Below are 14,666 nucleotides of genomic sequence, written 5' to 3'. Positions count from 1 at the left end.
GTGATCACAGTACAGTATCCATGTGTTTTAGTCAGTTTTTCATTGCTGTGAAAAATATCTGCGAGAAACTATTTAAAAGGAAGAAAGATTTATTTTGGGGCATGGTTTCAGCCCATGGTCATTTGACTCCAGAACATCATGTCAGCGAGCTTGTGGCAAGTAAAGCTGCTTACCTCATGGTACATGTCATGGGCACATCCCACTGATCTACTTCCTCCAACTGGGCTCCACTTCTCAGTTTCCACCTCCAGTTCCAATAGCCAATTAAGTTATGAATCCATAAACGGATTAATCCATTGATGAGGTCACAGCCCTTATGATCTAACCGCCTCCAAAGGCCCACCTCTTACACTGCTGCATGAGGGACCAAGCCTACAACACATGAGACTTTGGGGGACAGTGAAGACCTAAGCACCATGGAACAAACTCCAGAGTTGGAAAACCTCTGAAGTATCAAGAAATGGTACAATTCATAATGTTGCTTAAGAGTAAATGATTGTAAACATTTGGTGATGATCATTTTTCAAATCAAGTAATTTTCTTCCTTACCACAAAATAGTAGGAGGATCTAAGCAGTTGTAAGTAAATTGATCATTATAATAATGATCAATCACAAGGGCAACTTTTGTCATATGACGTGAGAGAATTTGGAGAAATTTTGTGATGATGTCTGAATAAAATTTCCACTTCTAACTACTTATTTATGTAACCAAGTCTGTCAAAAATAACATTGATGCTGAATCCTCTCTCATATTAAAATCAGTACATCTCTATTCACTTCATTAATAGCTACATTTCAATTACAGCTTTGCTATTTAGGTTTAATAATTATTTTCAACACATACAATACATGTATGCTATTTTGGCTAATCACATATTAATATTATCATAATTAGAGTCGTATGATTACTCGAAACTTTTCAGAAAATGTATTTCAATTATATATTTACATTGCAAGAATGATGAGGTCATCAAAAAAATTCTAAAAGAATGTATTTTATGATGGAAATGCAATTTACATTTAAGTTTAGAAAAAAATATATGTCAGATATGGTAGTGCATGGCTGTAATCCCAGCAGCTGGGGGGCTGAGACAGGAGGATTACGAATTCTAAGCCTGCCTGGCTACAGAGTAAGATCCTGTCTCAAAAAACCAAGAGGTAAGAGGAGGGAGGCGGGTGAGTAGAAGAAGGTAGAAATAAAAATTTCCCAATTGTTAAAGAAAGTGTGTGTGTATTTCTTTTAGGTTTAAAAAGGGGCAGTACATGTGGTCCCACCTAATGGGGAATCTGAGGCAGAAAGATCACTTGAGCCCAGGAGTTCAAGCCTGGGTTTTATAAAAAAAAAAAAAAAGTATTGTTTAATTAATTAAATACAAAGATGAGGCCAGACCACACAGGGGAAGAAAGCAGAAGTTCCTTGGTATCCTCCCTTTTCTACCCCTCTGCATGCCATTTTAAATTTTAACTTATAAAAAAATTTTGGCGGTACTGGGACTTGAACTCAGGGCCTCACACTTGCTAGGCAGGCATCTACCACTTGAGTCACTCCACCAGCCCTCCATACCATCTTTAAATGGATGGTGGTGGGACACGTGGAAGAGTTTTCTAAATGTCAGTACCTAAAATACAGCAGAACTGTTTTATTATAACAAAATAATTATGTCCTTATTTTTAACAACTGCAGATATAAACTTAAATTATTTGAGTGGAGTCAGTTTTTGAAATTATTAAGCAGACTAAAATGAAGTATTTTGTAAATTGCCTGTCAAAATTAACTTTCTGTCTATGATCTGGTTAAACTGGTGGAGTCTACTGCCCTCTGGTGGCTGAAATGGTCAAGAATACACGAGGCTCAAATCTGAACCTGCAGCATGTGGGAAAACAGACATTGCATTAAATAATAGCAAGTTTTATGAACTCTGGACTTTAACAAGACTGAAAATTAGGACTTGATGACTCAGTCGGCCATGAAAACAATTTGTTTGCCCTCTCTGCTCTGCAGCATCACTTTTCTCTTGGTGGGAACTTTTCCATCAGTAAAAAATAACATGAAGTATCTGCTTCTTTTAAGAACAAACAATTCTTACTACCCCTACCCTCAAACAGATTCTCCTTGAACTCCAGTTACTTCTTTTGCAGATAAAGTCTCCCTAAGTTGCTTGGGCTGGCCTTGGGCTCTCAATCCTTCCAGTTCAGTTTCCCAAGTAGCAGGTACAATTATGCACCATGGCCTCCACATAATTGGAACTATGCTATAAGCATTTATCTTAAAGCAAACACCAATGATATTATATTTTAATTGAAAAATTTAAAAATAAAAATAGAAACACTTTTTATTTTATCAAGTTACTGTAGCTACTCAGGAGGCAGAGATCAGGAGTACAGAGGTTCAAAGTCAGAACAGGGAAGATAGATCACAAGACTCTATCTCAAAAAAACTCATCACAAAAAAGGGCTGGTGGAGTGACTCAAGGTGTAGGCCTTGAGTTCTAACCCCAGTACTGAAGAAAAAAAGAAAAAACAATGAACAAACCAAATCACACATTTATGGAATTACTCACTGATGGTTACAGCAACCCAAAAGAGCCCATCTGTAGGTCAGTCTTCCCTGATGAACAAGAAATATTTCTGTAAATGGTATGAGCAAATTGTCTATTTGTTTCAAAACTCTCACCGGCAAAAAATCATGACTAACCACATACAGCCACGTGGTGCTGTACAGAACAAAGCACTGAGACATTGGTGATTCAATAGAACGATTGAGCCTACAGTTCTAATGGCTTCATCAGCGACAGGTTACATTGGAACTCTTCAGCCAAAGAGATTCTTAGTGAATGATGCACTGAATATACTTAATATTCTTGGATATATTCTAGCAATCATCAGACTGTTCCAGGAACACAGTCTCTGGTATGCTGAATTTTGACGGGTATGCATTTAGCTTTTCAAAACTGATTTCAATGCACACATGCTGCGAGAGCAGTGGCAGCCAAAGAGAATTTACAGGAACAGTCGATGGGTCTTGCCCTGCTGCATTGTTCCTGACCAATTTTGGTTGTCTGACAAATCAAGTTTTTGTAACTCTCCAATGTAATTTAAGTACTTTGTTAAATTAGTCCTTTGGTTAAATTAGCCAGAGTGGATTCTGTTGTGTGTAACTAAGAAATCTGACCAAAACCTAGGTTTGGTTGTTCGCTAATGCAAAGGGCATAAAAGGAACTGGTACTATGGTCTGAGGAAAACAGTGGCAAAAATCATTATTTAAATGATCCACTGTGGTTAACTGGAATGAAAGGACTATTAAAGATCGTTTTGGCAGAAGTAGAAAAAAATGACAATAAAAAAATCTTACAGGAATAGCACTTTTGATCTACCAACATACATGTGCTAAACCCCAGTTAATCATTTAATCTATATTATCCTCATATAAAGAATTATGCCTATAATCCTAGCTACTCAGGAGGCAGAGATCAGGATTATCTTTATTCCAGGACAGCCCAGGGGGAGAAGGAGGGAGTTCACAAGGTCCCATTTCAACCGAAAATAAAAGCTGGGCAATGTGTCATGGTCCAGGCCTGCCTGAACACAAATGCAAGAGCCTGTTTCAAAAATAACTAAAGAAGAGGGGCTATGGGTGTGGCTCAAGTGGTATTCACCTGCCTAGCAAGCAAGTACAAGGCATTGAGTTTAATCCCCAGTACTGACAAAAAAAAAAAAAAAAAAAGAATCAGAACTCCTTAGAGTGAATGAATATGATTCTATTACAGGGCATTTAAAAAAATAAAGATGGGTCTGGAAAATGCTTTTGTTGCCAGAAAGAAAAAAAATGCTTTTAAGTCAAGTCAATGGATCTAGGAAAAAGACAAAGGAACCAGATTAAAGGTCTCCTAATGGGCAAGTCATTAATTATGTAGATGGAAATATAAGAGTAGGATGAAAATGACAGAATTTATTTTAATAAATTGGGTAACATATATATGCATACATATGTTCATATGTGTTACAGTTCTATATCTCTGTGTAACAAAAAATCTCAAAATCAGTGGCTTAAAATGACAATCATTTATTATTGCTTTACAATTCTTGCAGTTTGAGCAGAGCTCAGCTGTAAATGGCTCATCTTGGGTCCATCTGGTCTTGGCTGGAATGGTTCAACAGGGGCTACAGGAACCCTGGTGGCTTGACTCACATCACATATCTGATGTCTTATCTGAGGTGACTGAAATGGCTTGAAGCTGTCTGTGCCTCTTTCTCCACATGAGTCTCGTAATTCTAAAGTTTATCCCAAGCTTCTTTACATATTGAATAAATCCAAAAGGAAGAAAATGGAGGCTGTGGCATCTTTTAAGGTCTCAGCCCAGAAGTCAAGTTTTGACCACATTTTATTAATCAAAGTGAGTCACATGGCTTGCCAAGATTCAATAGGAAAAATAGATTCCACCTCTTAATTCTAGATACAACATATGTGTACAGATTGGGATGAAATATCAGTGTTCTGCTTTGGAGTCTGCCTTCTGTCTACAATTCATATCCTCACACTCATGCAAAATAACTCCCTTCCTCCATCCCAAGACTCCAAGGTTTCATTCATTTATGATGCTAAGCTTAAGCCTAGATGTAATCATCTGAATCAGACTGAGTATCATGAAACTCTTCAGGAGTTATTCCTATTATTCTGGAGAACTAAGAAGTAGAAAAACAAAGTGTTTGCATCCCAAACACCTACTACACAATGAAAAGGGGATAAGACAACTGTGATAGACACTAAAGGACGGCACACAGCAGTAAACCATATAGCACTTCTGAAACCCACCTGTCTCTCATAATCAGCACCCCTAACCTGGAAGAAGGCAGAGTTCCTTTAATAGGGGCCAGTTCCCAATCTGTTTCTCTCTGTAATTTTTAGTTCTACCTCCTGGTCTCTTTTACTTTTTCAAAAGAAATGGTCCATTTTTATAGCTCAGTGGTTTTCTCATTGTGTTTCTTTCTTATGGAAATTTGGAGATCCAGGGGCTTCTTTTCATTTATTCCAAGAAGGTGGGAGGAGGGGTTAGCAATAAAATGCTTTTAAATATTTTGTGAGATTTTTATTGGGTTGGCTTAATGCCTCCAAAAGACATTCATAATTCATTCTTTACTCTGCATTGGACATACCAGGCTGCTGTGTGGTAATGCTTAAAACTTTTTGGGAGAACTATTGACTATATGAGAAGGTCTATAAGGTACAGCTTTAAGCTCTTCAGAATTCTTGTGAGGGATAGATACGTGTTGAGTCCTCTGTATTTTTCTAAAGTCTTCTCAAGAAATGATTCCTTCTCCAGCTAATCTCTTTTTAGCAATACCTTATTATATACCAATAAAAGAAATAAGGACCTCCGATGTTGAACTTAGAAATCTCCTTAGCCAAATTTATTAAATACTTTCTTTTACCACTGCAACTGCAATTTCCTAACTGAATGTGGAAGTCTATCTCCCATATTCACATTCTTCAGCTTTCTGCAGCGGTCCTCCTTGATAAATTAGTCACACATATTAAAACTGTATAGGCCTATGTCTCATATCAGTCATTTATCCCCCAAATCCCAATAATAAACAATTGTGATGCTATTTAAAATATTTAGAAATTAAACCATAAGGTTTTAATTAACATATAGTTCAAAAAATAATTCATGAAATAAATTAGAAAATATTTTGAACAGCAAAATTTGCTGTAGAGGTATTGCTCAGAGGAAAATTTGTTGCCTTCAATGATTATATTAGAATAAAAGAAAGGCTCAAAATCAATGAACTTAGCTATCACATCAGGAAATTAGAAAAAGAAGAATTAAAAACATTAGAAGTAAAGAAATGATAGAAATAAATCAATAAAATAATGAGATAATAGATACAATTTAGGTGGCTTTGGACTTAGTACTGACATATTTATTTTTAATTTTTTTTTTTTTGGAAGTATTGAGGTTTGAACTCAAGGCTTTGCTCTCATTAGGCAAGCACTCTATCTACCACTTGAGCCATTCGTGTAGCCTTTTTTTCTTTGGTGTATTTTCTTTTAAGATAGAGTCTTGTGCTGTCTAGAGTCGGCCCGAGACCATGATCCTCCTGTTGCCACCTCCTGTGCAGCTGAGATTGTGTGTGAGCGCCACCACACCCAACTGTCAATGACCTTTTGGATAAGACAACGAAGGTGCAAATCATGAAAAAATAAACTGAACTTCAAAATTAAATTTTTCTTTTCTTTGGAAGTCACTATTAAGTGAATGAAAAGACAAGTTACAGGTTGAGAGAAAATAGTTACAAAAGACAAATCTGATAAAAGACTGTTATCCAAAATATACAAAGAATGCTGAAACCTCAGTAATAAGAAAACAACCTCAGTTTAAAAAAATAAGCCAAAGATTTAAACAGGTACTTCACCATCGAAAATAGACAATAAGCTGAAAAAAGATGCTCCACATCATACGTCACCATGGAATTCCACTAGAGATGGCATCACTGCATGCCCATTAGAACCACCACATCCAAAACACTGATAACAGTAAGTTGTAATGAGAATGGGGTATGAAGAGGAAATGTCATTGTCAACGAGGATGCGAAATGGTCTAGTCACTTTGAAAGCTTCTTGCAAAACTAAACATACCCTTAACCATAATATTCAACAAGAGTGCTCCTTCGTTTTTACCCAAAAGAGCTGAAAACTTGTATTATGCAAAAATTTGCACACAGCTTTATTCATAATTGCCAAAACGTGTAAGTGAACATGTCCTTCAGTTTGTGAATGTCGTACATCCAGACAATGAAATATGCAGTGCTACAAAGAATGGGCTAGGGGGCAAGTGAATATAATGGAGGGGGTAGACTTATTCAGAGTATATGGTATTCATCTATGGAATTATCACAATGAAACCTCCTGGCACTATCAATGTATACTAATCAAAAAGTAAAATAAAATTTAAAAATATTTAAAAAAAAGAATGGAGTACCATGTCATGAAAAGACAAGAAAAGTAAATGCAAGCCATGTGTCAGTAGCTCATACCTATAATCTCACACCTGCAATCCTAGGTACCTGGGAGGCTGATAATGATGTATCAGTGTGGATTCAAATATTGCAACAAGTGCAGTGCAGATGGGGAATGTTGACAATGGAGGAAGCTATGCATGAGCAGGGGCAGGAAATATATAGTATATGTCTATATTTCTTCTGAATTTTGCTATGAACCTAAAACTTCTCTAAAAAATAAAGGCGTTTTTATTCATTGTTTGGTTTTGAGTAGGGTCTAGCTAAATTTCCCAAGTTGACCTGAGACTTGAAATGATCCTGCCTCAGCCTCCCCAGTGCTGGGATTACAGTTATATACCAGTATGTCCAGCATAAAGTATATTTAAAAATAAGAAACAAGGAATATTTTTAAAGAACAAATAATAAGGCATTTGTAAGCATACATAGCCTCTTTCCTCTGTCTTTGTCCCCAGGCTCCTGCACAATAATAAGAGGCAGGTACAGATTGGGGGATGCTTGCATCTCCATGAATCTGAGATAAAACATAAGCTTCCTTCCGCTCCACTGACTAAATCAGTGACTTCCCTGAGAATCACTGTGGACCAAAGATTTGACATGAATGACATGGATTCAGGCTCACAGACACAGATCTGTTTGGGTAGACAGTGTGAGCTGCATAGAGAAGGGAAGTTGAGGATGAACACATTGCTGGAACTGCAGCCTGAACTCTGGTGTACAAATCACAATGTAGAAACCTAAGAAATATGAAAGAGCAAGACAATATGACTCCTCCAAACTCTCATCACTCCCCAGTAATTGAATTCAAACATTGTAAAATGGATGAAATGTAGGACAAAGAATTTAAAAATCTTGTTTTTAAAGTGATCAATGACTTCAAACAGACAAATGAAGTAAGGAAATCAATTCAAGGCTTAGACAAGAAAAAATCAGCTACATGGAATTTGAGACAGTGAAAAAAAAGAATTGTTGGAAATGAAAAACTTAATAAATCAAATAAGAAACACAGTGGGGAAGGCATCACTAAGAGAGTAGGTCAAACAGAAGAAAGAATATCAGGAATAGAAGAGACGATCAAGAAAATATTATATTCGGACAGGAAGAAAAACAAACAAACAAAAAAACTTGACCACAACCTTCAAGAACTCTGGGACACAATTAAGGACCAAACCTGCTGAGTGCCAGGGGCTCATGCCTGTAATCTTAGCTACTTTAAAAGCCTGGGCAAATAGTTCATGAGACCAGCATCTCCAAAATAACCAGAGCAAGATGGACTGGAGATCTGGCTTAAGCAGTAGAGTGCAAAGCCCTGAATTCAACAGCCCCTCCCCCCGCCCCAAAGAAAGACCCAAACCTAAGAATTCATAGGTAGAAGACGGAGCTATCATATGAGCCAAGCTAAAGGCATAGAAAATCTACTCAAATTATAGCATATAAAGGATATGGACATTCAAGTAGAGAAGACAATTAGAACCCCAAAGAAACATGACCAGAAAAGAACCTCTTCACGTCACATTTTAGTTAAAATGCCAAGACAGAAAGAATACTGAAAGCTAAGAGGAAAACACTAAGTTTACTTAAAGGGAACTCATCAGAACACCAGGCCTCTTAGCAGAAACCATAAAAGCGTGGAATGATATATTTAAAACTCCAAGAGTAAATAAATACCAACCTAGATTACTATATCCAGAAAGGTTATCTTTCAAATTGATGGAGAAATAAAGGCCTTCCAAGATAAGCACAAACTAAAACAATTCATGACCATTAAGTATTCATGGCAAAAAGTACTTAAAGGAATCCTACACACAGATGAGGAAGACAGTCACCAAACACAAGAACATAGGAAAGAACAAATTTCACAAGAGGAATAGATGACCAAATGAGAATTCGGACAGAATTAAACATGTTCAACTCAGTAAACCAGAAAAGTCATAGTATGAATAAGAGAGAAAGAAAAGAATGAACTGCCAGGCACTGGTGGCTCATGCCTATAATCCTAGCTTCTCAGGAAGCAGAGATCAGGAGGATCATGGTACAAAGTCAAATAGTTCATGAGACCCTATCTTGAGAATACCCATCACAAAAAGGCTGGCAGAGTGGCTCAATGTGAAGGCCTTGAGTTCAATTTCCAGTAACACAAAGAAAAAGAAAAAAGAACAAACCATACTCTAATTAATCAGAAAAAAAAAAAAACAGCCCAACACAATTACAGGAATCAGAAAATATCTCTCAATACTTACCCTATATGTAAATAGTCTTAACTTTCTAATTAGAAGATGAAGACATGCTAGTTCGATTAAAAAACAATATCCAACTGTTTGTTGTCTATAAACAACATTCCTCACTGGCAAAGACACACCAGACTGAAAGTCAAAGGATGGAAAAATAGTATACAAGCAAATAGAAGTCAAAAGGACACAGGAACAGCTGTACTCATATCTGACAAATTAGACATTAAGCCAAAATTAGAGGAGATAGAGAAGGTCACTATATATTAGTAAAGATAACAATCCATCAAGAAAACTATCATGATTGTAAATATATATGCACTGAATGTTGGTGTACCCAGTTTCATAAAACAAACGCTACTGGATCTAAAGGCACAAACAGGTCCAGATACAGTAATAGTGGGTAATTTCAATACACCACTCTCATCAACAGATAGTACAGACCAAAAAGAAAAAAAGAAACTTCCAAGTCAGACTGAGCCACTGAGCAAATAGAGTTGACAATGACATAATATTCAGTCCACCAGTTATAGAATATAATTCTTCTCAGCAGCTCAAAGAACTTTTGCCAGAATAGATCACATTTTATTTTTTACCATATAGACTATATTAAAAACTCAGAGAAATCTCAAAATTTGTTTGAGATCAATAGCCCAATGATATACAAGATCTTAGAAAAACAAGAACAAGCCAAACCCAAATTAGGCAATGAATGGAAAGAAACAATAAGGATCATGGCAGAAATAAAACTGAGATTAAAATAACAATACAAAGCACCAATGAAAAAAAGTTGGTTCTTTGAAAAGAAAAACAAGATGGATAAACCCTGAGCCAAACTAACTCAATGAATTATTAAAATTAATAAAGTTACAGAAAAGGGGGATATTATAATGGATAACAATGAAATCTAGAGAATGACAAGGGAATATTTTGAAAAATTATATTTCAATAGGTTAGAAAATTTAGAAGAAATGGATGAATTTCTAGATATGTATGGCCTACCAAAATTGAACCAAGATATAAACAACTTAAACACATCTATAATGAGAAATGAGATTGAAACTTTATTAAAGAGTGCCCCAACAAAGAAAACCACAAAACCAGATCACTTCACTGCTGAATTCTATCAGACCTTTAAGAAAAGAATGAACATTAAAGCTCCTATACTCATTGTATGAAACCATTATTACTCTAAAACCAGAACTAGATAAGAACACAATGAAAAAGAAAAACTTAGATCAATTCCTTGATGAACACTCACAAAAATCCTTAATATTTCTCAGCTGAATTAACAACACATTAAAAATGTCAGACCTGCACAAAAAAAGGGCTGGCAGAGAGGCTGAAGTGGTAGAATGCCTGCCTAGCAAGCATGAGGCCCTGAGTTCAAACCCCAAGAATTTAAAAAAAAAAAAAAAGAGAAGTCCTCATAATAAAACAACAAAAAAACAGTATGATACTGACACAAAATGTACACAGAGCCCAGTGGAATAAAATAGAAGGCCCAGAAATAAACCCACCAGCTATAGTCACCTGATTCTTGACAAAGGTGTCAAGAAAGAGAAAATTTCAGCAATGGTATCGGGAAAACAATAACAGCATGGAGACAATATTAACTAGAACCCTATCTCCCATCTTGTACAAAAATCAGTTCCAACTAGATCAAGGATCTTAATGTAAGACTTGAAACTTTGAAACTACTAGAAGAAAACACAGGGAAAACACTTTAAGATATAGCCATAGGCAAAAAGGTTCTGCATAGGACTTAATATCTCAAAAAATGAGTGCAATAATTGACAAAATGGGATTGCATCAAGTGAAAAAGCTTCTTCAATACAAAGGAAAGAATTACCAGAATAAAGAGACAATTCAAAGAATGGGAGAAAAATCTTTGTCAGATATTCATCTGACAAGGGATTAAAATCCAAAATATGTAAAGAGCTCAAAAAAATTAAAAACTAAAATAACAAATGACCTAATCAGTAAGTAGGGTTTTTTTTTTGGGGGGGGGGAGTGGTACTAGGGTTTGAACTCAGTGCTTTGCACTTGGTTAGACAGGTATTCTAACATGTGAGCCATGCCTCCAGTCAGTTAAGTAGGCAAATACACTGAACAGCCATTTCTGAAAAGAAGTACAAATGTCTGATAAATACATGAAAAATAATGTTCAATATCTTTGTCCATTAAGTCCATTAAATGCAAGTCAAAACTACATTAATATTTTATCTCAACTCAGTGATGATGGCTATAAGAAAACAAACAATGAATGCTGGTGAGGATGCAGTGAAAAAGGAAACCTTACACACTGTTGAGGGGATATAAATTAGTGCAGCCACTGTAGAAATCAGTTTGAAGTTTCTTCAATAAACTAAAGTAGAACCACCATATGATCCTCCTGTTCCACTACTTAGTATATACTCAAAGGAATCTAAGCATACAATAGATAATTGCACACCCAGCACTATTCACAACAGCCAAATTATGGCACCAGTCTACGTATTTATGAACAATGAACAGATAAAGAAAATGAAAATATATTCCCACAATGGAATATTCAGTAACAAAGAACAAAATGTCATAAGCGCATTAAGCACATTAAGTGAAATAAACCAAGCACAGAAAGACAAGTACAAGCGGAAGTAAAAAACTCGATGTTATAGAATAGTGGTTACCAGCTGAGGACATTAGGGAGGGAGGTAGATGGAGTGATGGGGGAAAGGTTGATTAGAGGATAGTAGGTTATAATTAGAAATAGGAAGTGCTGTTACACAGTAGGGAGATTGCAGAACACAGTGATACACTATACATTTCAAGAAACTAGGAGAAACAATTTTGAGGGGTTTTTTTGCCTTTGGAGGTATTGGGATTTGAACACAGGGCCTTGAGCTTGCTAGGCAATTGCTTTACCACTTGAGCCACACCTCCAGTCCAAAGTATTAGTGTGTGTTGGAGCAGAAGTATTTTGCTTCTATATCATCAAGTTTTTTTACTTCCGCTTGTACTTGTCTTTCTATGCTTGGTTTATTTCACTTAATGTGCTTATGACATTTTGTTCTTTGTTGTTGAATATTCCATTGTGGGTATATATTTTCATTTTATTTGTTCATTGGAGATAAAATTAAGGGTCTAAGGCATGCCAGGTAATAATTAAGTGCTCTAGTACTGAGCTACAGTCTCATCCCAAACATGTAAAATCCATTTATTTGGAGGGGAGGCAGTACTGGGGTTTGAACTATGGGCTTCATTCTTGCTAGACAGGTGCTTTTACTGTGTGAGCCACACCCGAGTCCTGAAAGCTTTTACTACAAAGAAATGATAGATGTTTCTGGAGATAGTATGTTTGCTTTAAGTATCACACAATGTATCTATGTAAGGAAACATTACATGGCACCCCTTAAATATATGTAGTTTTTGTTTTTATGTGCAAGTTAAAATTTAAATTAAAAGAACAGGAAAATCTTAGTGACTTTAGGGTAGGCAAAGGTTTCTTTGGTAAGATCCAAAATGTATTAATTAAGGAAAAATGAGAAAATGTAAATTTAAAATGAAAAACATTTGCTCTTTGAAAATATTATTAATAAGATGATGTTGGGGGATAAATTTGTAATACAGATACCAGACAAAGGACTTGTACTCAGAATATATTAAAAATATTTACAAGCCAGTAACAAGAAAACAAGCCTAGTACAAAATGGGCAAAGGATTTGCTAAGTACTTCACATAAAGTAAACAAATGGCCAAAAGCAGATTCAAAAGGTATTATTAATCACCAATAACATGGAAATTAAAGCCACAATGTGACTCCACTACACAATTATTGTAGTAGTTTTAAAAAATAGTAGTTAGAGCTGTCAAAGATGCAAAACCATTGCACTTTCGTATACTGCCGAATGGTACCGCCAGTGTGAAGTTTGGCAGCTTTTGTAAAAATTCATTATGTACTTGCCATGTGACCAAGCTGAAAACACATAGAACAACTTGCAAATAAATGTTTATAGAACTTTTTATTCAATTAATCAAAACCCAGGAAGAACCCCTTCATTAGGTGAGCAGTCTATGTACACATGGCATTGTTTCACAGGCACCAATCTCAAAAGCACTGTTGTGCAATAGCAGTCAGTCAAACACAAAGAGTACATGCTGAATGATCCTGACAACTTGAAACTCTAGTATAGGTGAATCTAACCTACAGTAATTTAAAGCAGGTCAGTGGTTTCCTGGGCCATTGTTTAGGAATGGGGATAGAGAAGGGCACAATGAAAACTTTTGGGGGAAGAGAAAAGTAACTCAGTTGTTTCCCTTCTTAGGTTGTAATTGTAAGAGAATATTCCACCCATCCTAAGAAAAAAAAGATGGAAATCTATATATTATTTTTAATTCATCGGCACAGTGGTCATGAGTCTACAAAGTCAGCTGAATTCTGAGTAACAAGACACTTGAAGAGGAAATGAAGGGGTGGAGGCCTGGCTCAAGCAATAGAGCTCATGCCTTGCAAGCAGGAAGCCCTGAATTCCAACCCCATAACAGCCAAAAAAAGCTGAAGCTGGTCATGCTGGCACAGTCCTCTGATCCCAGCTATCCAGGAGGCAGAGGCAGGAAGACCATGAGGCTGAGGCCAGTCTGGGCAAAATCGGTCAGTGGTTTACTTCACTAGCATGCAGGAAGCTGTGTTCAACTCCTGAGAGAGCAAGAGGGTGAAAGAAAGTGAGAGACTGAGCAAGACAGCAAGACAGGGAGTGAGCTGAAATAGACAAACTATACTATAGTTGGTACATGTCAGAAAGACAGTGTGTCAAGTAGATAAGAAAAAAGCAGCTAAATTTTAATGAATTCTTAAAAGCTGAGTGTGGATCAGTGTTATGGTGTACAAATGCAGAGAAAACACAGGGGTATAGGGGTACGTGTTGCAGGAAACCCTGGAAGGGACCAGTGATAATGTTCATATATCCAAAATAGCATGAACTTGGGAAGCTCACAGTTTCAACATGAAACCCCACTGCATTATAAAGCTCTTGCTTAGCTGTTTCTTTGATAAAAAGCAAGTTCCATGAGAAAATTAATACACAACAGGTAATGAGTGTGGCAGTTTCCCATATGATTTTGATGAGTCATGCAAAAGTACACAAACTCTGTAAATAAGTACTTAGCATTAAGAATACAAATATTATTTTTATTCTCAGCTAAGATTAGAGGAAAATTTCCTTAACAAGATAGCACATTACAAAAAAAATATTCCTATGGATAATTCCATACACAGTGGTTAAAAACTGAATTCTTAATTTTCTCCACCCCAGACAGGAATAAGGCAAAGATGTTCACTCTTGATATTAGAGACCCTATAAAATACATTAAGGCCAAAAAAAAAAAAAAAAAGTGTAAAGATTGTGAAGGCACGAATAAGATTTTTTTTTTTTTTTTTG

This window comes from Castor canadensis, chromosome 6 (assembly GCF_047511655.1).
Source record: "Castor canadensis chromosome 6, mCasCan1.hap1v2, whole genome shotgun sequence".
NCBI classification, from domain to species: Eukaryota; Metazoa; Chordata; class Mammalia; order Rodentia; family Castoridae; genus Castor; species Castor canadensis.
The sequence above is the reverse complement of the archived record's forward strand: the minus strand, read 5'-3'. Positions refer to the sequence as shown.